General features: G+C 38.0%; 1 non-coding gene across 1 annotated transcript; it reads right to left on the bottom strand.

Moving 5' to 3' along the window:
* Nucleotides 1-4,976: 4,976 nt before the first annotated feature.
* On the bottom strand, nucleotides 4,977-5,083 carry LOC128294684 (small nucleolar RNA R71). Its single transcript, XR_008284991.1, has one exon. It is a non-coding gene; the product is annotated as a small nucleolar RNA R71 (small nucleolar RNA).
* Between the last annotated feature and the right edge of the window lie 20,833 nt (nucleotides 5,084-25,916).

Genomic DNA, 25,916 nt, shown 5'->3' on the forward strand with positions numbered 1-25,916 from the left:
CGCTGATGCCCTAAGTAGAAAATCTTTGTTTACTTTAAGAGCCATGGATGCTTGGTTGGCTTTATCATATGATGGTGCTGTCGTAGCGGAGTTGAGAGCTAGGCCGATGTTTCTTCAAGAAATTTGTGAAGCTCAGAGTAACGACAATGAATTGCAAACTAAAAGAACTCAGTGTGAGTCGGTTTCTGAATCTGATTTTCGAGTTGATTACGATGGTTGCTTGATGTTCCTAGATAGGATTTGTGTTACTAAGTATACCAAGTTGATTCATAAGATTTTGAATGAGGCACATAATGGTCATCTGTCAGTACACCCTGATAGTACAAAAATGTACGACTTGAAGAAAATATATTGGTGGAACGGTATAAAGAGAGATATTTCCGAGTTTGTCGCGAGATGTTTAATTTGTCTACAAGTAAAAGCTGAGCACCAAGTACCTTCAGGATTACTACAGCCTATCATGGTTCCTGAGTGGAAATAGGACCGAATTACCATGGATTTTGTAACGGGCTTACCTTTGACACGAGTAAGAAAGATGCGATGTGGGTCGTAGTTGATCGATTAACGAATTCGGCTCACTTTATCTCGATACGTATCGACTACTCTATTGATAAATTGGCTGAGTTATATATTACTGAAATTGTGAGACTTCACGGAATACCCTTATTGATCATATTGGATAGTGATCCGAGGTTTACCTCGCAGTTTTGGAAAAAGTTGCAAGAAGCCTTAGGCATGAGATTGAATTTTAGTACTGCCTTTCATCCACAAACCGACGACCAATCTAAGAGAGTGATTCAAACCTTGGAAGACATGTTGAGATGTTGTGTTCTAGAATTCCAAGGTAGTTGGGAAAAGTACTTACCCTTGGTTGAGTTTGCCTATAACAATAGTTTTTAGACGAGTTTAAAAATGGCACCCTATGAAGCGTTGTATGGCAAGAAGTGTCGAACTCCCTTGTATTGGACAGAACTCAAGGAAAATCAAATGCACGGGGTTGACTTGGTCAAGGAAACCGAGGACAAAGTAAAAGTAATTAAAGATTGTTTAAGAGTGGCATCGGATAGAAAAAGTCTTAGGCGAATTTGAAAAGAAAAGAAATTGAGTATCAAGTGGGCGATAAAGTATTTTTGAAAGTATCCCCATGGAGAAAGGTAAGTTGAGTCCTCGTTTTATAGGACCTTTTGAAATCACTAAAAGGACAGGATCGATAGCTTATCGGTTGGCATTACCGCCTAAATTGGAAAAGATCCATGATGTATTCCACGTGTCTATGTTGCGCCGTTATAGATCGGACCCTTCACATGTGATTTCACCGACAGAGGTTGAGATTCAACTGGACATGACTTTTACTGAAAAGTCGATCATGATTTTGGCTCGGGAAGTCAAACAGTTGAGAACAAGAATATCGACTTAGTGAAGGTGTTACGGCATAGGCATGGGTTAGAGGAGGCTACGTGGGTGCCCGAGGAGGCCATGAGAAACAAATATCTGCACTTGTTTACCGGTAAGATTTTCGGGGACAAAAATCCCTAAGGGGGAGAATTGTAACATCCCGAATTAGGGCCTAAACAGAAAAGTAGTTTTTAAACCACAAATCTGAGGTAGAAATATTCCGATGGATAAAGTTTTAAGGTCTACTATGTGATTTAATAACTGTGTGAAAATATCAACGAGGAATTTTACCGACATGGTGTCGAATTGAATTATTAGGACTAAATTGCTATAAGTGAAAAACATGTGTTCTAGTTGATTAATGGGGCTTAAATGTGATGGGATTTGAAATTTGAAGTCCTTATTTAGTAATTATACCATTATGTCATTATAGACAAAAATGGACATAGGAGGGATAAAATATCAAGGTTTCAATGGAAGGGCATTTTGGTCCATTGGTTATTGAAAGAATTAAAAGGGAAAAATTGTCAAAACTTTTGTCCATCTTCATCCTCCTTGGCCGAATTTTACAAGAAGCCATAGCTAGGGCTACTTTCATCTTTCAAGCTCAAAGTAAATGTATCCTAGCCCCGTTTTTAATGTTTTTTATATTTTTCAAATCCTCGTAACTCGATTAAGCTATTTCTACACTTAATTTGAGCTAGGGTTCATGTTCAATAATATACCCATGAATTACATACTTGTTTTTTGATATCTAATGGAAGAATATGAAAGTTCGATGTGTGATAAACAACTTTTACTAGGTAGTTTTTGGTGGAATTTATAAAAAAGACTTAATTGTAAAAGTTGTAAAAACTGTGTAAATGTGTGAATAAATGAGAAATGTGGATTGGTATAAGAGAGAGAAAATTATTCGGCTAGGCTAAATAATGAGAAAAATGGATACTTTACATTTTACGAGCCTAGGGGCAATTTTGTAATTTTGTGAAACTTTAGGGGCAAAATTGTAATTTTTCCATAGTGTGAATTTTGGACTGAATTGAATAGTGCGTGTATTAAACGATTTAAATGTGCTATTTTAGATCAAGAGGGACGAGGAATAGACATTGACCGAGGAAAAGGCAAGGTTGTAGGTTAAGTCGCAAATAGTCACATTTTGTTCCGATGTAAGTTGTGTGTAAGTAATTCAACAATTCCATTATTATGCATTTAATAATTGATATTCTATGATATATTTATGATTGCCCTAATGAAATTGGCTTGTGACAATTTAATAAAAGTTTGGTGATAGCTCTATATTTCGGAAGTCCCGGGTGACCCTGAGGAATGCTTAGGATTCGGATATCATTACACCACAATTAACGAGATGCCGTGTAAGACCATGTATAGGACATGGCATCAGCATGTGAGATGAGAACCAGTGTAAGACCATGTCTGGGACATGGCATCAGCGTTGATATGTGAGCCAGTGTAAGACCATGTCTGGGACCATGTTTGGGACATGGCATCGACGTTGATATGTGTGCCAGTTGATAAAACAGAAATTATACATATTTTTACCCCATGTTTAATGCATTTTATGGATGATTTCTCATTAGAATTGGTGAATTTGATGCTCCTAATGCTTTAATTTCATGTTTTATACTTAGGAGAGCATAGGAGAGTGAAAGGAACGAGAAATGGGCCAAAAACAGAGAAAACAGGCCAAAGTACGAAATCAACAAGGCCTGGACCTCCTCACACAGGCAGACTACACGACCGTTTCAATTTGGCAGGCTCGAGCACGGCCTGAAGTAATCAAACACGGGCGTGTACCATGGGCGAGTCCCTGTCGAGCCCAAGTTGAGTCCAATTCAGAAAAGGCTAATTTTGAGGGCTTCTAGGCATTCCAAAGCCTATAAATACACCCTAGAGAAGAAAGAAAAGGGAGGCAAAGAAGGGGGAGTAAGGAATTACTCCAAGGAAGCCGATTGATCCATCTAAGAAGCCAGATTCATTATCAAGACTGAAGATCTCTCCTCAATTTCCCTTCAGGAGTTTTGGGTTTTCTTTATGTTTTGTATTCTTTATTCTTCTGAGATGTTTTCTTATTTAGTTATGAACTAAACCCCTAAATACCTAAGTGGAATGAAAACTAAGACGAATCTTGTTATTATTTTCTAAATCGTATGATAAATATTTAACTTGTTCTTAATTATGTGTTCTTAATTCTTGTTTTGATATCCCAGGATACTTATTCAAGACACGCTCTTGTTCAGAGGAGGAATAGACCCTATCTAAGAGTATATTTGTCATAATTAAGCGGAGTTGATTGCGTGCCTAGACATAGGTGACAAGATTTTACCGGATTAGGGTGAAACCTAATAAGGGGATCCATAGATCGAGTTAATGCAACCCAAGAGTGTTAATTAGAGAAAAGTCTCGGTTATTCAATCTAGGGATTAGACGTTATTAGTCTTGAATAGGGATAATAACATAACTTAGGGATCTCTACGGAACAAGTTGAATGAATAAATCATCCGATTTGGAGCCAAAATAACAAGTAAAGTCTAGGTGGATTTTTCCTTAGGTATTGTCTTAAGTCAATCGATTTTTTCCCAAAAGTGATTCCTCAATTCCATTATCTGTGAATTTTTAGTTTAGATAATTAGTTAATTAAAACAAAACCTCTTTATTCTTAGGCTAGATAATAAAAAGACAGTCATTACTAGTACTTGTAGTTTCTTTGGGTTCGACAATCCGGTCTTGCTAAAACTATATTACTGTTCGATAGGTACACTTGCCTACATCGCGATAATAGTTTGTTTAAGAACGAGTAATTATAAATATTTAAAACCTATCACGAAATAACGTGATCAAGTTTTTGGCGTCGTTGCCGGAGAACTAAGATATTAGGAACGCTCAATTTTGATTACTTTAGCCATTTATTTTTCTTGCAATTTAATTTAATTTTATTATTATTACTTATTAATTTACTTTTTCCTTCTCTTGGCAGGTTTTTATAGTTTATGACTAGAAGAAACTCGTCGGGACCATTACTTTTTGACAAAGAAATCGATCGTACAACTCGTAGAAACCAAAGAGAAATAAGGCGCTGCTTAAGATACACGGAGAATGAGCAAGACGACAATACTCAACCCCCAACCGAAGAGATGGCTAAAAACCAAGGTGATCAAATACCTCCTGCAATTACGGTTAATCAAAATCCTGCTTCACGCACTATGTATGATTATGCTAAACCTTCTTTAACAGGAACTGAATCAAGCATAGTTAGACCTGCTGTAGCTGCAAAAACTTTTGAATTAAACCCTAACACTATTCAAATGATACAACAATTTGTTCAGTTTGATGGTTTGCAGGATGAGTATCCCAACGCTCATTTAGCCAACTTCTCAGAACTATACGATGCATTTAAAATTAATGGCGTTTCTGATAATGCCATACGTCTTCGGTTGTTTCCTTTTTCATTGAGGAATAAAGCTAAATAGTGGTTGAACTCGTTACCACGAGGGTCAATTACTACTCGGGAACAAATGACCGAAAAATTCTTACTAAAATATTTTCCGCCGGCTAAAACGGCTAAATTACGTAATGATATCTCTTCTTTTGTGCAAATGGATTTAGAAACCCTCTACGATGCATGGGAGAGATACAAGGACTTACTAAGAAGGTGCCCTCACCATGGGTTGCTGCTTTGGCTCCAAGTACAAACATTTCACAATGGTCTGAATCCTTCGACTCGGCAAATGGTTGACGCAGCGGCGGGCGTTACCATCAACAATAAAACACCGAAAGACGTCTATGAGTTTATAGAGGAGATGTCACTGAATAATTATCAGTGGCAAGTCATGAGGACAAAGCCAACAAAAACAACCGGTGTTTATAACGTCGATTGGGTCACCATGCTATCTAATCAGGTAGAACTCTTGAATAAAAAGATTGATGGTTTTCTTAGTTCTTCACAGGTTCACCCAGTAATGCAGTGTGAAGCAAGTAGCAGTGGAACAAACCATTCGGAATACCAACCTTATGGCCACAGCATGGATAACGAGTAATTAAACTGCATGGGTAATAATCATCGACCTCAAAGCAATCCATATAGTAACACTTATAATGCAGGTTGGAGGAAGCACCCCAATTTCTCGTGAGGCGATCAAGGAAACCAAATATCACAACATCCTCCGAGCTACCAACAACCACCCTACCAAAAGGAAAAGAAGCCAAACCCTGAAGAGATGCTCTCAAAGTTTATATCAATGTCAGAAACCCATTTTCAGAACACCGAGACAGTACTTAAAACTCAACAAGCGTCGATCCAAAGCCTCGAAATCAGATAGGCTAGCTTTCCAAACTAATCTCCGAATGACCACAAGGTATTTTTCCAAGTACCAAACCAAACCCAAAAGAACAACTCAATGCAATTAATATTCAATATGACGAAGGAGTCATTGAGCCTAAACCAGAACCGACGCAAGAAACTGTGGTAAGCAAAGGTTAAGGTGAGGTAGATCAAAATACAAACAAACCAGTGATTGTCGAATATAAAACTCGTGTGCCATAACCCAAAGCGACAAGGAAAGACTGCTCAGATGAACAATTTGGTAAATTCCTTAAACTCTTAAAAAATTACATATTAACTTACCATTTATTGAAGCTCTATCGTAGATGCCAAATGCAATGAAATTTTTAAAGGAGCTTTTAGCAAATAAGTGGAAGTTGGACGAGGCGTCGCATGTGGAGCTGAACGCAGTTTGCTTAGCCATTCTCCAAAATAAACTACCCAACAAACTAAAAGACCCAGGGAGGTTTACTATTCCTTACTTAATTGGTAGTTTAGATGTTAATCATGCATTAGCTGATCTAGCGGCTAGTATCAACGTCATGCCTTACACTAAGCTTTATTGCTTATGTTAGTTGTTTCCTTTTTCCTGTAGATCATCGGAAGGTTTGATTTGGTTAGAAGCTCATCTGAGACCTATCACACTATCCAATAGTTAATTTAGTAATTTTGAGCATTTCTGGCTAAGGTTTATAATGGCATGTATAGGGTGGCTTATAATGATGTTTATGAATGGTATGCGGACTTATCATGCTTGTTTAAGTAAGTCCTTATGGTCACTTTAATGTGATTGTATATAAGGTTACTTTTATAGTATGTTTGAATGGTTAAATTTGGTCATTGATGGAAAGCTTTAATATCTATTTGGTTTAGATTGGTTGGTATGAAAAAATAGCATTATTGGTATGTTTTGGCAGGTATGAAACTAGGTTATGATGTTAGAAATATGGTAAACTTGGCTTAATTGGTATGTTACAATTTTGTTGTATATATTGAGGTACCTTGTATGGCCCATTGGTTGATTGAATTTGGAACATAAAATGGCATATTAATGTGTGTTTTGAAAGTATTTAGGCTCATACAAAGTGTGTGTATAAATTGATGGAAAGGTCTTGTATTAAATGGTATGAAATGGTTTGATTTCAGGTACACTTTGAGTCCACACGGTCTAAGCTACGGCTGTGTGACTCAGCCATGTGAGACACATGATCGTGTGTCATCTAAGGGTTCCTTTGCATGCAAGCCAAGGAGTTACACGGCCTGGGATACAGGCGTGTGGGGCAATTTTGAGAGTTATACGACCTAGAACATGGACTGGGACACGACTGTGTGTCCCTAGTTCGAAGGTTACACGGCCTGAGGCATGGGCATGTGTCTCAGCCATGTGAGGCACACGGCTGTATGACCTTTGTTTTACAAATTTTTCTTTTCTTTCCCAAATTTCTAAATTGGTTCAAAAATTGGTCCCGAATTGCTCTTAAGTTATTTTTAGGGCCTCGAGGGCTCGATTTAGGAATAGTATGCATGTATATGAATGATTTATGATGTGGTTAAGTTATTTGCATGATAAAATGTTTAAAAGTTTTTTATTGCACTGTAATGCATCATAACCCTAATTCAGCGACAGATACAGGTTAGGGGTGTTACACGACATGCTCACTAATATGCCTATCTCGATCATCCACCACGCATCCAATGGAAGGATTTTCATTGCGATCATTTGGCTTACCATTAAGATCATTCCTGTTTCCAGCTATTTTTCTCAATTCTTTTCTCTTTCTCCGCAAGGTTTTGTCAATCTCCAGATCAAAAAGGTATTCTATGTTAGCAGGAATGCCTCTTCTCATGCACTAATGGCAAACCTGTAAAAGGCAAATACGCTAAGTTCAATAAAACTACTAAATAAAATAACCAAACCAAATTTCACCAATTTGTCGATCCCTAAAAACGGTGCTAAAAACTTGCTGTGTGTAAAATAATGTGCGCTTTTGTGCAAGTATACATGTCGGTTCAAGTAATAAACTGATGAGTGAGTACTGTTCCCATGAGGATTAGATTGAGGCACAAAATTGGTCAAGTTACTGTAATATGGTTAATGTTATGGAAAAACTGACGAATAAGATGCTATGGTAAACTAAGGTAAGTATGCAGTGAAAATTCAAAGGAATGATGATGTATGCAATAGATGGAGTTAATGAATAATTGGAAATGATATGATAAAAGTGAGAGGAAAAATGTAATGGCAATAACGAGAATGATTATCCAAATAGAATGTAGACAAAGAAATAAATAAGTAAATATGTTGTGGCAAAGTTACTACGACAAAGAATAAGTATAGAGTGATGTTGATTCAGAAGTTTGGGATTACCCAGAATCGACCCTTATTGTCAATAATGCCTTGGTAAAATCATTTCTACTTTACTGCACAAAAGAGTTTTAAACTGGCTTGCCTCTCGGGAGAGCAAACCTCAAGTTACCTTGATCGTATCTATAGGCTTTTTAGATATCTTGCATGGGTTCCTTTTGTATGATCGTGACTCTACGTCTAGAGTCGACTACAAGTTTCTATCGAATACTTGCTTATTTCATTTAATTTAAATCCAACCAATCCAACCCTTTTAGAATTAGAATCAGTTTATAGGTATGTGAACAGTTTTCTGTGTCTAGAAATCTTTTGGATTTTAGTTAAGAAATAAGAACAATCAAATGAAACAGTAAATTAAATTAGATATATATCGCATCCATAAAAACATTTTAAGGTTTCATCGAAAGTAATCCCAACCCTATGAGATTTAGCTCATGGGTTAGGAAATAAAATTCCAAACCAAAATATTATCCGACATTGTGTTCAACTACTTCAATTCAATGTTTCAAATGAACACTAATGGAAATAATAGAAGAACTTCAGGAAACAGCTTTTGCTTTCCCAATCCACACTTCTGTAGCACAGCGTCCTATAATGGCTAAGGACTGTCTTCGACTTCCTTTCCTTTGCGTAGCCAAAGTTTTATTCATGCCTAAGGATCTCTCCCACTTTTTATTTACCCTTTGTGAGGTCCCTTTCATCGGCTTTTATTGATTGATTAGGCTAAGGTTGGTTAACAACTTGTAACTATCTTTTCCTCTTTTAGGGGGATTTTTCTGGTACAAGATTGTATTTAAGTTGGGACTACTGCACAAAAAATGTTAACTTGGTCTTCCCGGCTTTGCCACGACATCCGTGCTGACAAACTGTCTGCACTTTGCCCTGACAAAAATTCACTGATTTATTTCTTCGTTCCAAAACCTACTCCTTCCACACAAACATACAAAAAACTCCACCACAAGCGATTAAAATCACCTAATTCCAACACAGTCTAAGTCCTAATGCAATATTAAAAATGCTAACTAAAATGCCCTAAAATGCAACAAAATGTACTTAAGTACAAGTAATTTGTAATAGCCCAATTTCAGTGAAATCAAAACAGTGGTTTCGGGATCACAAATTTGATCCGAAAATAAAATTTATTTTTATTTTATTACATGGTCTGTATTATGTTAGAAATGTCATGTAAAAATTCCAATAAGAAAATTTTATCGATTATGTGCTTAATTAAGGAAAGGACTAAATTGCATAAAATGCAACAGCTGAATTCTAGTAGCCATAAGGATTAAATAGCTATGGAATTCAAAACTTGAGGTCCTTATATTGTAATTAGACCATTAAAGAAAAGTATGTAGATATTTTAGTGACTCATCCATGGAAATTTAGAAAAAGGCAAGGACAAAATTGGAAATTGAAAAATATTTAATTCATTAAAAAGATGATAAAAGATATTATCTTATTTTTCTCATCATCTTTCCCAAAATTCTATGGAGACCCTAGGAGAGAAAGAAGAAACTTTCATGGCTTAATTGGGTAAGTTTTCTTGTCCCGTTTTTAGTAATTTTGATATTTTTGAAACCGGGATAGCTTAATCCATCTATTTGGAGGATCAATTTGAAAAGTTATAATGGTATGGAAATTAGGACATGGATGAATATGCTAAAATTTTAAAATTTATAGTATAAAATGAAAGGTTGTTGATAGATAAACAACTTTTACAAAGCGATTTTTGATGAAAACATGATTTAGGGACAAAAATGTGAAGTTGTGAAAATTGACGAAAAATTTTGAAATTCATAAAAAATGTACTATAAATTATATGTTGAAATTTCGATTAGGCTTGGAATGAGGAGTAAAGGGCATGAATTTCATTTTTCAAGCCGATGGACGAAATTGGAATCTATGGAAAAGTTAGGGGCAAAATGGTAATTTTGCCTAGGATGTAAATTAAGTCAAAATGAATATGAAATGTGTGAAATTGATGATTAAATTTATTTATATAGATCCAGACAACACAAATTTGAGGTTAGATCGAGGAAAAGGAAAGGTTTTGGATTAGTAGATTATTTACGTGAACAAGTGTCGAGGTAAGTTCGTGTAACTTAATCAAGCGTGTAAATATGTTAACTTGAATATTATGATTGTATGCACTATGATTTATATTTATGTGAATATTATAAATGTGTGAGATGATTACATGTTCGAAAATGTTGGAAAAAGCGTAAAGTCTCGTTTGAATATTGAATTTCGATGGAAAAATGTGATTGCCTTATAAAATGAGGTCCTGCATTTGTTGCTAACGAGATTTAGCTTAGACGAGTAATCCTATCGATCTCATTATAGAAAGGATTTAGTCTGTATGGGTAACCCTGATATAATCCCTCTCGAGCATATGTTACAATTAGGATTTAGCCTGGACTGGTAATCCTAATTGAGTTTTTCTAAGCATAAGTTACATAAAGGATTTAGCCTGGACTGGTAATCATGTAACACGATATGTGGCTCGAGAGTGTGTTCTTTGATTAAATGCCCTAATGGGTACTCTTGAATAAGAATTGGCAGGTTATTGAATTGCACACCTTGAGTGTACTACTTGAGTATCTATCGAAATTTCAATGATTCAACGGACAAAACTCTTGGCATGATGAGAGAATTATGAGATGAAATGATAATATCTTGAAAGAATATTGCATGATGAGCTCATCTATGTTTACTTGATGTATATGAAAATTTTGTGACTAACATGTCTAATTGAATGCATGTGTTTAGGCAATTTTGCTAAGTTGATGGAAAACATGATATTGTATTATTAAATTTAATAAACGGGATTGGTAAGTTTAGTTTCCGTTATACGAACTTACTAAGCATGTAATGCTTACTAGATTTTATTTTACTTATTTTATAGTGCTCGGAAGCTCGCAAAGGTTGGAGATCATTGGAGCATCATCACACTATCCACTAGCTTATTTTGGGTATATGTAGTAAAATCATTTTGGTATAATGGCATGTATAGGCTAAATTGGCCATAGATGGCTTAAATATGTGGTTTGTAATCTAGCCATTGGAATGGCTAGTAATGGTTGTTTTTTTATATACTTGTAATGTCATACTATGGTAGCTACATATATGTTAAATGGTTGATCAAATTATAACTAACATATGAAATATACCAATGTAAGATTATAAAGACTTATGCATGTAATGATATGCTATGTTTAATGATAGAGTTTGCTTAATTTGAATGTTTGAAATGGTTGGTATTTAGATGTGAGTTTTAGTGCAGGTCATTGGTATGATTTTGGGTGAGAAATGAAGCCAGAAATGGCTTTATTTTGTCCACACGGGCATGTGTCTATGCCGTGTGTCACATAGGCATGTAGTTAAGCCATACGTACCCTACACCTTTAATTCGAGAAACCAAATGCTTAGAATTGAGCACACGGGTAGAGACACAGGCGTGTGTCTTAGCCGTGTGTGTTACACGGGTGTATGTCTTGGTCGTGTGAAACCTGCACCTAATTTCGAAGAATTTAATTATCCACAGAGCCTAGAATACGGGCGTGTGGCAGACCGTGTGCACAAGTCAGAGAGTTACATGAGTTCGAACACGGTCGGTAGCACAAGCGTGTCCCTTGGACCACACATGCGTGTGTGCCTTGTAACTTAGAAAATTTTTAAAATGTTGCAAAAAATTCTTAGAGTTTCTGATTAAGTCTCGACTTGATTTTAATGCTCATATTGGGCCTTAAGGGTCCATGTAAGGGACGTTACGAATAATTTCGAAGGATGAATAGTATTGATATAAATTATCTATAAATGTTTTGAAAGTTTCAGAAATACTCTGTAACTCTGTTCCGACAAAGGATACGGGTTAGGGGTGTTACATAATTAGCTAGGTCTAAAGGCATGAAATATAACTCTTTTCAAGAGTTATCAATGTCCTTTGTGGTGAGTTTTATATTAAGCTAGATGGTGTATTCAGTATGTTCTTAAATGTATTTAGTAAAATCAGCGTGGCATAAGGTATCTATTGATCATTCGATAAAATACCCTATAAAGCTAATAATCAGTTGAAGGTAAGGAATTGAAGAGATGTAGAAAAGTAATGAATGATTTAACAATTAGAATTATTCTGAATAAATGTTATATGTTCTAAGAAGGTATCCACTAACTATGTATGTGTTTGATGAGAACTGTGATGGTACGTTAATTATGGTGTTCAAATGTACGTGACAGGATATTCTAGTTGTAATGGTTATTGAAAGGAAATTTGTATCAATATATTAATGTTTAGATGGAAGGAGACAAGTGAAGAAGTGAAGTCATCGATGGGAAATTAATGAAATTCAAAGTAAAATATGGTATCTAATATATATAAAAGAAACAAAGCTTGAGAAAGTATTTGCCAAAAGTAAATTTCAGTGGCTAAGAATGGAATAATCATTATGATGAATTATCAACTAATACATTCAAATATTGGTTTAGGTAAAGAACTATGTATTTTTCTCACTAAGTTCTTGATAACTTATTTGTATTCTATGTTATGTTACAGGTTTGATGGTGGAGGGATAATGCTAAGACCACGTCAATTGTAACAGCCCAATTTTCAATGATGGCAAAATAGTGGTTTTAGACCACAAATTTTCATAGTATTGACTCGTAAATGTTATTTTTTAGAATATTTATAGAGTCATTAGAGTCATATTAAAATTTGAGTTAGAAATATTAACATTTAGATAGTTAATTAAAAAGAATGACTAAATTGAAAAAGGTGTAAAAGTTAGTAATTAAGTTAATTAAATGATTAAATAGCCTATTAATCATATGAGGAGGGACCAATATAATAATTAGTCCCTCATAGTTAGTGTTGGACGGTTATACTTATGATAATAATAATTTAATGTTAAATGAATGGAAAAATTGTAAATAAAATGAAATTAAAACAAAAATTAAGTAAACAAAAATGTTTTCTCCTTTATTTTGAATCTTCCATTGCCGAAACCACCATCGGAGGAATTTTTAAGTTTGGTTTCATCACCATTATGCATGTGAGTTCAATTATTACACGTTTCTTCTAATTTTTATGTTTTTGAGATCATTGCAAAGTTGTACGAAAATTGGGCCACATCCAACAACTTTGGCCAATCCCTTTGTATGGCACTCACATAGCACTGAACATATGTCTCTAACAACGTATTCACTTATTCGGTTTGCCCATCTATTTATGGATGCATGCTTGTGGAAAAGTTCAAGTCCGAGCGCATTGACTTGAACAACATCGTCCAGAATCGGCCCGTAAATTGCCTATCTCGATCATTGATAATAGACAGTGGCAATCCCCAATATTTCACCACGTGTCTAAGAAATAAACAGGCTACCTCCTCAGCAGAGCACTCCTTGGTAGCTAGAATAAACATCGCATACTGTGAAAACATGTCCACCACAACAAGAATACTTGCAAACCAACAATAAAATCCATGGATACACTCTCCTATGGTCTTTCTGGAATGGGCAAGGGTTGTAGCAAATTGACCGGACTCTTTAACTTGACCTTGTCTTGTTGGCATACTAGACAACTCTTCATATAGGTCTCCACATCTTCACTTATGTGAGGCCAATAGTAATGATCCTTCAAAAGGGCCAAGGTACAATGCATTCCTGGATGGCCCGCCCATTTTGAGTCATGACATTCCTTCATGACTTCCTTTCGCAATTTCCCATAGTGAGGCACATAGAGGCGGTGCCCATGGGTGTATAGCAATTCCCCATCAAGCCAAAATCTCCTTGTTTTCCTCTTATTGGCAAGCTCAATCAAGCTTTTGGCTGTGGAGTCATGGGACAATCCCTCTCGAATGCACTCTAATAAGGACCCATCGGGTTGGCTGATTGTCGCAAATTCCACCTTTCGGCTAAGAGCATCAGCCACAATGTTGGCACTCCTAGGCTTATATTCCATTATGAAATAGAACTCTGCTAGAAAAACTTGCCAACGAGCCTGTTTTGGAGACAACATTTTCTGGGTTAGAAAATAACTGTTAGCAACGTTATCGGTAAGGACTACAAACCTAGAACCTAGTCAATAATGCCTCCATGTGCGCAAGCAATGCACCACAGCGGTCATCTCCTTTTCTGGCTAGCTAGTACTTTCATTTTTTTTATTTTTTTTAAATTTGTAGAAGTTTCCATTAATGAATATTGATTTTTTTTATGAATACTATGTATTTGGAGCCTTTATTATGCTATTTGATGAATTTGTAAAGCGATTTTTATTTAATTTTGATTTTAAGATTTAAATTGTGAAAATGTCAAAATATTAAGGTTTGATAGTGAATTTGAGGTTTATTAGGGGTTGTTTTAGGATTTAGAATATTTGGATAAATTATTGATTTGAGAAAATTAGTTAATTTGATGAATTTCGAGTTAAGGGACTAAATTGCTAAAATTGTAAAAGTTTGGGATAATTGTGTAAATTCAAAAAATAAAAAGTTATTAATTGTATATGGATTTGAAATGAAATATATGCTAATAATTGAAGAATTTTACATTATAGATCAAGAATCCGTAGATATTCGAGGAAAAGGCAAAGTAGCATAATAGTCCTTAAACTTCTACAATTTCTACGAATCAGTCTAGGTAAGTTCATTACATGCTTACTATCAACCTTATTGAATATTTGTACTATTTCATTATTGGTTGAATATGGATTTTTATTTAGTTATGTTTAACAAAATAGAAATTTGGTGATTATTCGGGCTATGTGTCGGTGATTATTTGGGCTATGTGACGGTGTATTGAAAATTTGCATTAATTTAATAGTTTCCGGTTAATTATAAATGGAACTAATATCAAACTTACTAAGCTTTTTGATGCTTAATAGTTTGATTTATTCTTGTAGGACCTTTGGAATCGTTGCTTTGGTTGGATCGACTCGGAAGCTCGCACACTATCATCAACATCTCGGTAGTCATTTTGGTTCTTGTTTGTTGGTTTAAGTGGCATGTATAGGACAGGGTCTAAAGTACTTGAATTGTAACATCCTGATTTTCGGGTTCTTTCGCGATTCTCGATATTTTGGTAAAGTTTTTAAAATTTGGTATTTGGTTGTGAAATTCATAATTTGAGTATGTAAATGGGCTTATGGAAGGCCCATGTGTTGGCCAAAACTCGGTAAAAATTTTTGAATTTTGGACTTAAGAAGTTAGGGGCCTTGGATAGGTGGTCTTATTAAAATTTGTGGGTAAAATGTATCACAAAAGAGCCTCTAGTAAAGTGGCTAAGTGAGGCCACTAGGGAGCTATAAAGGTGGCGTGTAAGTGGTTGGGGGAAGACCTGCGATCGATTCCCTGTGATGGCAAATATGATACTAATTTTTATGCTTTGAGCATGCAGAAGTTGTAGTTGAATGAAACTCTGTGGGAGAGAGTTTGAAACAGTCAAATACATGGATTAAGGAGGGATAAGGGGAGAGATTTTAGAGATTTGTGAGGGGGATAGAGTTAGCCGATTTGAGGGGATTAGAGAGGGGCTTTCGGCAGAGGGGTTTTAGTGAGGGATTTTCGGCACTTGGGTACTTGTTGTGCCATTTTCTTCTTTGTAACCATAGGATTAGTCTTCTTTTTTTCTTCTTTCTTCTTCCCTAGCCGAATCTGCCACCCTTTCTTTCATCTTTTCTTCCTTTTCCTTCTTCCAGACCGACCCACTACTTCCCTCCATTCATCTATTGTTTCTTTCCCCTACCTCCACTTCTGCCAAAATACCGCAAAAGCCGAAATCTGTGAAGCTAGGTGGTGCCGATTCTTTGTTGACCAGCAGCCCTCTTTTTCTTTTCACTCTTTGGTGGTCAGTTCCCTTATCTTCTAGGCTTAAATGGATTTAAGAAGAGAGACTGTGGTAAGTGTTCGTACTCTAAAGCGATTTTAATAGTAACTGTTGACAAAAGCCGAAACCCCTATAGTTTAGGGAGGTGGCCGAATGTGGGTATAGGCCTTATTGGGTTCTTCTTTTAATCTTTTTATGGTTTGTATAGTGGAGGAGCAGCAAGGCAGAGTGTCGACTTGGATTAGCTCGAATCGTCGGAGTGACTAAATCTAGTCACCAACTTCGACAAAGGAATGGATTCTAAGGCCATTATGGATGGTGGCCAAATGTGTAAGTGTTGATAATAGATGGTTCTCGTTTTGGTTTAAGTATTGTGAGATGATCCATAAGCAGTTGATTATAGGAGAAATCGTGTAGGAGATCTCGTCAAGGAATATCGCAAATCAGGTGTGTAACGAACCTTCTTTCGTAGCTTAAATCGATAAATGTCGAAAAGCCGAAATGCTAAAATTCTGGCATTTCGAGGACTTGTGAGCAAGTGAACGCTCATTGGTTAGTTAGATTCTCTAAGTTGGTGATCAGGAACATTGGAAAAGGTAAGAGCACGATTTTTTTTCATCACGGTAAGTTGGGCCTCGAGGGGCTGAAATGGGGCCCAATGGGCTTACGGGCCCATTTGGGTAAATTTGGTAGGAAATAAAATCTTGTTAAATTACGCGTTAAGACTGGTAAAACCATTATGGAATATAGGCTAAACGGGCCTAGATGACTAAATCGGCTATGTAGGGCCATTAGAGGTTTTAGGCCCAATAACTTGGTTTCGCTAAAAATGGGCGTAATCATTGTTTAAACACATGAATTGTTAGTAATCATTAATGAACATGGAAAACCTTAATATTTGGTAAAATTATGAAATTACCTTTATAATATGAAAATGACTATTTTGCCCCTAGGTAAAAATGACCATTATACCCCCAGGGTTTAATTATAAATTTGATACATGGGATTTTGATATACATGATTGATATGATATGCACATGATATGTATGATATACACATGATATGTATGATATGCACATGTTATATACGATATGCACATGATGTATTCATAAATGCATTGGGTTGGGTTTTTATATCGATGGAGGAAGTGCAAAAGGGCTTATGCCCCAGTTTACCGAAAAGGGCTTATGCCCCAGTTTATCGAAAAGGGCTTTTGCCCGAGTTATTAAAAGAGGCTAGGCCTCCAGTTATATGATAAAGCAGCTATGCTGCCAGTGGAGAGTTTTGGCTGGGTGGGTTGAGTTGTTCCCCATGTGGAGAGCTTGGTTGGTACGGGTGGAGAGTAGCGGATGGTGGGTCGAGTAGTCTCCTCAAATGGGCTTGCATTCTTTCATTGGCATTACATGTGATAGTTAAATGGGCCTATGGGCCATACCGTTTACAGTAAAGGTTTCGGCCCAGTAATATGAAACATGAAAAGGCTTCGGCCCAGTCTTATGCAATATGGTAAATGAAAAGGCTTCGGCCCAGTATATGTTGAGATTGGATTTGGGCTTAGGCCCAGCAGGCTGATATTGTTTTGGGCTCTAGAAGGGGCTTGTTGCACATTGAGTTTCCAAACTCACCCCCTTTCCTTAACCTTGCAGGTGGGCCTTGATTTGACTTAGAGCGGGAGGGGATTCAGAGTGGCCACGGTGATCGTTTTTGGGCTTTTGAATAAGTGATTGGTTTTCTTAAGTTTACCTTATTTATTATTTATTTTTGGGTTGTAATAAGGCCATTTTAACTTTATTTTCTTCTTTTCTAGGATTATTTAATTTTTAATAACTTTAATCTGGTTGATAATAAATGGGCTAGACTTAGGACGTGTTTTCAAAATGATACTTGATTTCAAAATAACACAATGCCACGATTATCCGATTTATTAAAGATATCAACTTAAGTAAATTTCAACTCGATATAACCAAGTGTGGCAATGGTTGTGGGCATGTCTAGGATTGGATGCAACCAAAGAGCTTGGTATTTAAGCAGCCTTCATGGTTCACCTCCTCTGTTACGGATTCCTACCTGGTGCCCAGCTTCCATTCACTTTGTTAGCTTAACAAAAGTCAGTTTTTAAACACTAAAATGAATCATGGATTTTTAGACTTCTATGTGGCACGTCAAATTCGACCATAACGTCTAGGCCGGGTTTAGGGTGTTACATTTAGTGCTATCAGAGCCTAGGTTGCAATAACTCTGCTGTGGATCGGGTCTGAAAAACTTTACGAAAAAAAATTTTGGGACCAAGAAGGGTAGTTTTGGAAATGGTTTTGAAAAGATCTTCTCAAAGATATTTTACAAAGGGATACATGATAAAATGGTTTAAGTTTTTTCTGGTTTTTAAAACGGGTCTAAAATCGAGCATTTCAAAACAAATGTATTTTTTAAATTTTAATTCTATTTTTTGTGATTAAATACATGGTTTGTGGTTTTTGGTTTGGAGAAAGAAGTGGCGCACTGAATCCCCGGCACCAAGTCTGTAAGTATACTTTCTTTACGTTATGTGAAATTAATATGATGCTATAAATATAACTGAGACCCTACTATGATACTTTAGATAGGGTAAAACTGTAAAACGGTAGGAGTGAGAACTGTAGCTAGCCTACGACGTTGCGAAAACAATCCTTGAACTGCTATATTTCCATAAGACACCTCGTAATAAACAATTGAACATTAAACTAATGTCATAAAATTTGTAATCAGATAAGTCGATATGAGTACAAAAGGAGCTAGTGGACGAGGCCGCGGACGTGGTCGTGGAAGGGTGCAAGCTAAATCTTCATCCTCGGGGCATAGGCCAGCTGAGGAGGCATCCGTGCCACAGGCAACTGAGACTGGGTCTTATGATCGGGTTGCGGGGGATGATGCTTTGTCCCAAGCCATGTTAAGGGTTTTAGAAAGAGTGGCTGGAGCTAGCACTGGGACAGTAAATAGGGGATCCATCTCGGAGCGACTCCGGGCTAACGGAGTAGAAGTTTTTAGGGGCGTATCTGGAATAGCCCCAAATGTGGCTGAATATTGGCTAGAGGCAACAGAGCGGATTATGGACGATTTAGATTGCTCTATGGAGCAAAAGCTGAAGGAAGGCTGTGTCGTTGCTACGAGACGAAGCACATCGATGGTGGATCACCGTGAGGGAGAGTACCCCGATTGAACGAGTAACTTGGGAATTGTTCAAAACTGCTTTTAAGGGGAGGTATGTTGGAGCTAGTTATGTGGATGCCCGTCGAAAGGAATCCTTGAATTTGACTCAGGGTAATAAGACTATTGCGGAGTATGAGGCAGAATTCTTAAGGCTGAGTCAATATGCCAGTGGGATAGTCGCGACTGAATATGAGCGCAGTGTTCGATTTGAGGATAGTCCCCGCGATGAGCTTAGGATATTGATAGCTCCACAGAGGGAGCGTGATTTTACTGCATTGGTGGAGAAGGCTAAGATAACCGAGGAGGTAAAACGGACTGAGCAGCAGAATCGTGAGAAGGATCGACCCAGATTTAAGAGGGATTTTAGACCCTCGAGTGCTACGAATAAGAATGTTAAAAGAGCTAGAATGGAGGAACCGGTTCGAGCAGTTCCAGTGAATACTTTTAGACCGCAGGCTTGCAGGGACTGTGGTAGGGTGCATATGGGGGAGTGCTGGAATCGAACTGGAGCATGTTTTCGATGTGGGTCCAATGAGCATAAGTTCAGAGAATGTCCTCGGAGAACAGCTCAGGAACTAGTTGCGGAACAAAGGGATGTCCAACCACAGCGAGGAGAACCACCACCACAGAGAGGTCGTGGGCAAGGTAGAGGTGGCAATGGTAATGGACGAGGACGTGGGGCACCTGGCAGGGGTGCTGGACATGCTGAAGCTCGACAGCCAGCGTTGGTTTATGCTGCACGACATCGTGAGGAGGGTGACGCTCCTGATGTTATAACTGGTACGTTCTTCGTTCATAGTACACCTTGCACTGCTTTGATTGATGTGGGTTCCACTCACTCGTATGTTGCTTGTGATGTATCTGGGGCATTGGGTGTGCTTCTTGAGGAGACTGTGAATGGGGTATCGGTGATAAGCCCTTTAGGACACTCGGTTAAGGTAGATAAACTTTTCAGGGCGGTGCCTTTGGAGACACAAGATAAGATTTTTGAAGGAGATTTGATGGAGCTGCCATTTGGGGATTTTGATCTTATCTTGGGAATGGACTGGCTAACTAACCATAAGGCGACGTTGGACTGTGCTGCAAAGAGAATGGTACTAAGAACTGCCAAAGAAGAGGAGATAATGGTCATAGGGGAACAAAGGAATTATTTGTCCAATGTTGTTTCGACTTTAAGGGCTGAGAAGTTGATTCGGAAAGGTTGTGAGGCATTCTTGGCATTTGTAAGTCAAACTGAACCTGAGGAGATTACGGTGGAGTCGGTTAGGACCATTAGGGAATTTCAAGATGTATTCCCAGGGGAACTTCCTGGATTACCTCCAAACAGAGAAGTCGAGTTCGGAATTGACTTGTTACCTAGAACAGCTCCTCTGTCCATTGTGCCTTATAGGATGACACCAAAGGAGTTGGTAGAATTGAAAGCTCAGATTCAGGAACTGTTGGATAGAGGGTTTATAAGACCAAGTGTTACCCCGTGGGGCGCACCAGTGTTGTTCGTAAAGAAGAAAGATGGGACCATGTGAATATGTATTGACTATCGGCAGTTGAATAAACTGACGATCAAGAACAAGTATCTGTTACCAAGAATCGACGATCTGTTTGACCAACTAAGAGGAGCCTCGGTATTTTCTAAGATCGACCTTCGGTCAGGATATCATCAGTTGAGAGTCAAAGAAGCGGATATTTACAAGACGGCATTCAGGACTCGATATGGTCATTACGAGTTTTTGGTGATGCCTTTTGGTTTGACTAATGCACCGGTAGCATTCATGGATTTATTGAATTGAGTGTTTCAGCCGTACTTGGATCGGTTTGTGGTCGTATTTATCGATGATATCTTGGTGTATTCGGAAACGGAAGAGAAGCATGATGAGCATCTTCGTGTTGTGCTACAAGTACTAAGGGAAAAGCAACTTTATGTAAAGTTTAGTAAGTACGAGTTTTGGCTAAAGGAAGTCACTTTCTTGGGACATGTTGTGTCTGCTGAGGGGATTAAGGTGGACCCTCGAAAGATTGAGGCAATTCTGGAATGGAAGCCACCGAGGTCAGTAACAGAAATCTGAAGTTTTCTAGGGTTGGTAGGTTATTACCGGAGATTTGTGGAAGGATTTTCCATGTTGGCAGCACCGTTAACGAAACTTATAAGGAAGGGAGCACCTTTTTTTTGGATGAATAAGCAGTAAGAGGCTTTTGAGAAACTGAAGAAGGTTTTGACAGAAACGCCAGTGTTGATTTAGCCGAGTCCGTAAGGATTTCATCGTGTCAATGACGCGTCACATGTAGGTTTAGGCTGCGTGTTGATGCAAGAGGGTAAAGTGGTCGCTTATGCTTCACGACAGCTTAAGCCTCACGAAGTAAACTATCCTACACATGACCTGGAGTTGGCAGTGGTGATTTTTGTACTTAAGATATGGAGGCATTAATTGTATGGGGAGAGATGCATTATCTATACGGATCACAAGAGTCTTAAGTATTTGCTGACTCAGAAGGAGTTGAATCTTAGGCAGCGAAGGTGGATAGAGTTGTTAAAGGACTATGACTATTCGATTGAGTACCATCTAGGTAAGGCAAATGTTGTGGCTAATGCGTTAAGTCGAAGGGCAGTAGAAGAGTTGAAGGCAATGTTTGCTCGTTTAAGTTTGTATGACGATGGAAGCTTAATGGCAGAGTTATAAGTGAAACCGACTTGGGTGGAGCAGATTAAGAAGCAGTAGTTGGAGGATGAGTCATTGGTTTCTCGGTTTCAGCAAGTTGAGAAGGGGGAGAATCCTGACTTTGGGTTAAATAATGATGGAGTTCTTTATTTTCGAGGAAGAATTTGTAGATTGATGGTTTTGAAAGAGGCACATAATGGACATTGTGCTATGCATCCAAGAGTGAGTAAGTTGTATCAAGACTTGCGAGAGCTATATTGGTGGCCCGGGCTTAAGCGAGAAGTGACCAAATTTGTGGGGAGATGTTTGACGTGTCAACAAGTGAAGGCCGAACATCAACTGCCTTCAGGATTGTTACAGCCGGTAAAGATACCACTTTGGAAGTGGGAAAGGGTAACTATGGATTTTGTAAGTGGGTTGCCATTGACACCTTCCAAGAAGGATTCAATTTGGGTAATTATGGATAGGCTCACGAAATCTGCCCATTTCATACCTGTCTGAACCGATTACTCACTCCAGAAGCTGGCCAAGTTGTATGTGGCGGAGATAGTGCGGTTGCATGGGGTGCCAGTATCGATAATTTTTTACCGAGACTCAAGGTTTACATCTCAGTTTTGGCAGAAGTTGCATGAGGCGTTGGGAACGCGATTGGATTTTGGTACGGCTTTTCACCCTTAGTCGGATGGGCAGTCAGAGAGGGTCATTCAGATTCTAGAAGACATGTTGAGAGGTTGTGTTATTGGATTTAGGGGCAGTTGGGAGGACTATTTGCTATTGGCAGAGTTCGCGTATAACAACAGTTACCAAGCAAGTATTCAGATGGCCCCTTATGAGGCACTATATGGGCGAAGTTGTCGTTCTTCTACTTGTTAGGCAGAGTTGGGGAAAAGGCAAGTACTTGGGCCAGAGTTGGTAGCAGATACTGAAGACAAGATTAAGGTGATTAGGAATCGGTTAAAGAAGGCAGCAGATCGACAAAAGTCTTATGCCGATCTGAAGTGTAAGGATATTGAATATGCGGTTGGGGACATGGTCTTTTTGAAAGTTGCGCCTTGGAAGAAGATATTGAGATTTGGTAAGAAGGGTAAGTTGAGTCCACAGTTTATTGGGCCTTATCGAATTATTAAGCGGATAGGGCCGGTGGCTTATCAGCTAGAGTTACCTCCAGAGCTAGATCGTATTCACGACATTTTTCATGTGTCCATGCTAAAGCGATATCATTCTGACCCAACTCATATCAGGCCAGTTGCAGAAATCGAAGTACGGTCGGATTTGACCTTTGAAGAAGAACCTGTGCAAATACTTGATTGCGACGTCAAGGTGCTGAGAAGGAAGTCAGTTCCATTAGTGAAGGTACTTTGGAGAAACCATGGCAAGGAAAAAGCAACTTGGGAAACCGAGGAAGCAATGCGTCAACAATACCCTCAACTGTTTGGATCAGGTAAATTTCGAGGCCGAAATTTCTTTAAGGAGGGTAGAGTTGTAACATCCTGATTTTCGGGTTTTTTCTTGATTCTCGATATTTTGGTAAAGTTTTTAAAATTTGGTATTTGGTTGTGAAATTCATAATTTGAGTATGTAAATGGGCTTATGGAAGGCCCATGTGTTGGCCAAAACCCAGTACAAATTTTTGAATTTTGGACTTAAGAAGTTAGGGGCCTTGGATAGGTGGTCTTATTAAAATTTGTGGGTAAAATGTATCACAAAAGAGCCTCTAGTAAAGTGGATAAGTGAGGCCACTAGGGAGCTATAAAGGTGGCGTGTATGTGGTTTAGGGAAGACCTAGGATCGATTCCCTGTGATGGCAAATATGATACTAATTTTTATGCTTTGAGCATGCAGAAGTTGTAGTTGAATGAAACTCTGTGGGAGAGAGTTTGAAACAGTCAAATGCATGGATTAAGGAGGGATAAGGGGAGCGATTTTAGGAATTTGAGAGGGGGATAGAGTTAGCCGATTTGAGGGGATTAGAGAAGGGATTTCAGCAGAGGGATTTTAGTTAGGGATTTTCGGCACTTGGGTACTTGTTGTGCCGTTTTCTTCTTTGTAACCATAGGATTAGTCTTCTTTTTTCTTTTTTCTTCTTTCTTCTTCCCTAGCCGAATCTACCACCCTTCCTTTCATCTTTTCTTCCTTTTCCTTCTTCCAAACCAGCCCACTACTTCCCTCCATTCATCTATTGTTTCTTTCCCCTACCTCCACTTCTGCAGAAATACCGCAAAAGCCGAAATCTGTGAAGCTAAATGGTGCCGATTCTATGTTGACCAGCAACCCTCTTTTTCTTTTCACTCTTTGGTGGTCAATTCCCTTATCTTCTAGGCTTAAATGGATTCAAGAAGAGAGACTGTGGTAAGTGTTCGTACTCTACAGTGATTTTAATAGTAACTGTTGACAAAAGCCGAAACCCCTATAGTTTAGGGAGGTGGCCGAATGTGGGTATAGGCCTTATTGGGTTCTTCTTTTGATCTTTTTATGGTTTGTATAGTGGAGGAGCAGCAAGGCGGAGTGTCGACTTGGATTAGCTCGAATCATCGGAGTGACTAAATCTAGTCACCAACTTCGGCAAAGGTATGGATTCTAAGGCCATTATGGATGGTGGCCGAATGTGTAAGTGTTGATAATAAATGGTTCTCATTTTGGTTTAATTATTGTGAGCTGATCTATAAGCGGATGATTATAGAAGAAATTATGTAGGAGATCTCGTTGAAGAATATCGCAAATCAAGTGTGTAACGAACCTTCTTTCGTAACTTAAATCGATAAATGCCGAAAAGCCAAAATGCCAAAATTCTGGCATTTCGAGGACATGTGAGCAAGCGAACACTCATTGGTTAGTTAGATTCTCTAAGTTGATGATCGGGAACGTTGAAAAAGGTAAGAGCACGATTTTTTTCATATCGGTAAGTTGGACCTCGAGGGGCTGAAATCGGGCCCAATGGGCTTACGGGACCATTTGGGTAAATTTGGTAGGAAATAAAATCCTGTTAAATTGCACATTAAGACTGGTAAAACCATTATGGAATATAGGCTAAACGGGCCTAGATGACTAAATCGGCTATGTAGGGCCATTAGAGGTTTTAGGCCCAATAACTCGGTTTCGCTAAAAATGGGCCAGAATCGTTGTTTAAACACATGAATTGTTAGTAACTGTTAATGAACATGGAAAACCCTAATATTTGGTAAAATTATTAAATTACCTTCATAGTATGAAAATGACTGTTTTGCCCCTAGGTAAAAATGACTATTATACCCCCAGGGTTTAATTATAAATTTGATACATGGGATTTTGATATACATGATTGATATGATATGCACATGATATGTATGATATGCACATGATATGTACGATATGCACATGATATATACGATATGCACATGATGTATTCATAAATGCATTGGGTTTGGTTTTTATATGGATGAAGGAAGTGCAAAAGAGCTTATGCCCCAGTTTACCGAAAAGGGCTTATGCCCCAGTTTACCAAAAGGGCTTTTTCCCTAGTTATTAAAAGAGGCTAGGCCTCCAGTTATATGATAAAGCAACTATGCTGCCAGTGGAGAGTTTTGGCTGGGTGGGTTGAGTTATTCCCCACGTGGAGAGCTTGGTTGGTACGGGTGGAGAGTAGCGGATGGTGGGTCGAGTAGTCTCCCCAAATGTGCTTGCATTCTTTCATTGGCATTACATGTGATAGTGAAATGGGCCTATGGGCCATACCATTTAAAGTAAAGGCTTCGGCCCAGTAATATGAAACATGAAAAGGCTTCGGCCCAGTATATGTTGAGATTGGATTTGGGCTTAGGCTTAGCAGGCTGATATTGTTTTGGGCTCTAGAAAAGGCTTGTTGCACATTGAGTTTCCAAACTCACCCCATTTCTTTAAACTTGCAAGTGGGCCTTGATTTGACTTGGAGCTGGAGGGGATTCAAAGTGGCCCCGGTGATCGTTTTTGGGCTTTTGAATAAGTGACTGGTTTTCTTAAGTTTACCTTATTTATTATATATTTTTGGGTTGTAATAAGGCCATTTTTAACTTTATTTTCTTCTTTTCTAGGATTATTTAATTTTTAATAACTTTAAACTGGTTGATAATCAATGGGCTAGACTTAGGACGTGTTTTCAAAATGATACTTGATTTCAAAATAACACAACGCCACGATTATCCGA

The sequence above is a fragment of the Gossypium arboreum genome, chromosome 6, assembly GCF_025698485.1.
Source record: "Gossypium arboreum isolate Shixiya-1 chromosome 6, ASM2569848v2, whole genome shotgun sequence".
Classification (NCBI taxonomy): Eukaryota; Viridiplantae; Streptophyta; class Magnoliopsida; order Malvales; family Malvaceae; genus Gossypium; species Gossypium arboreum.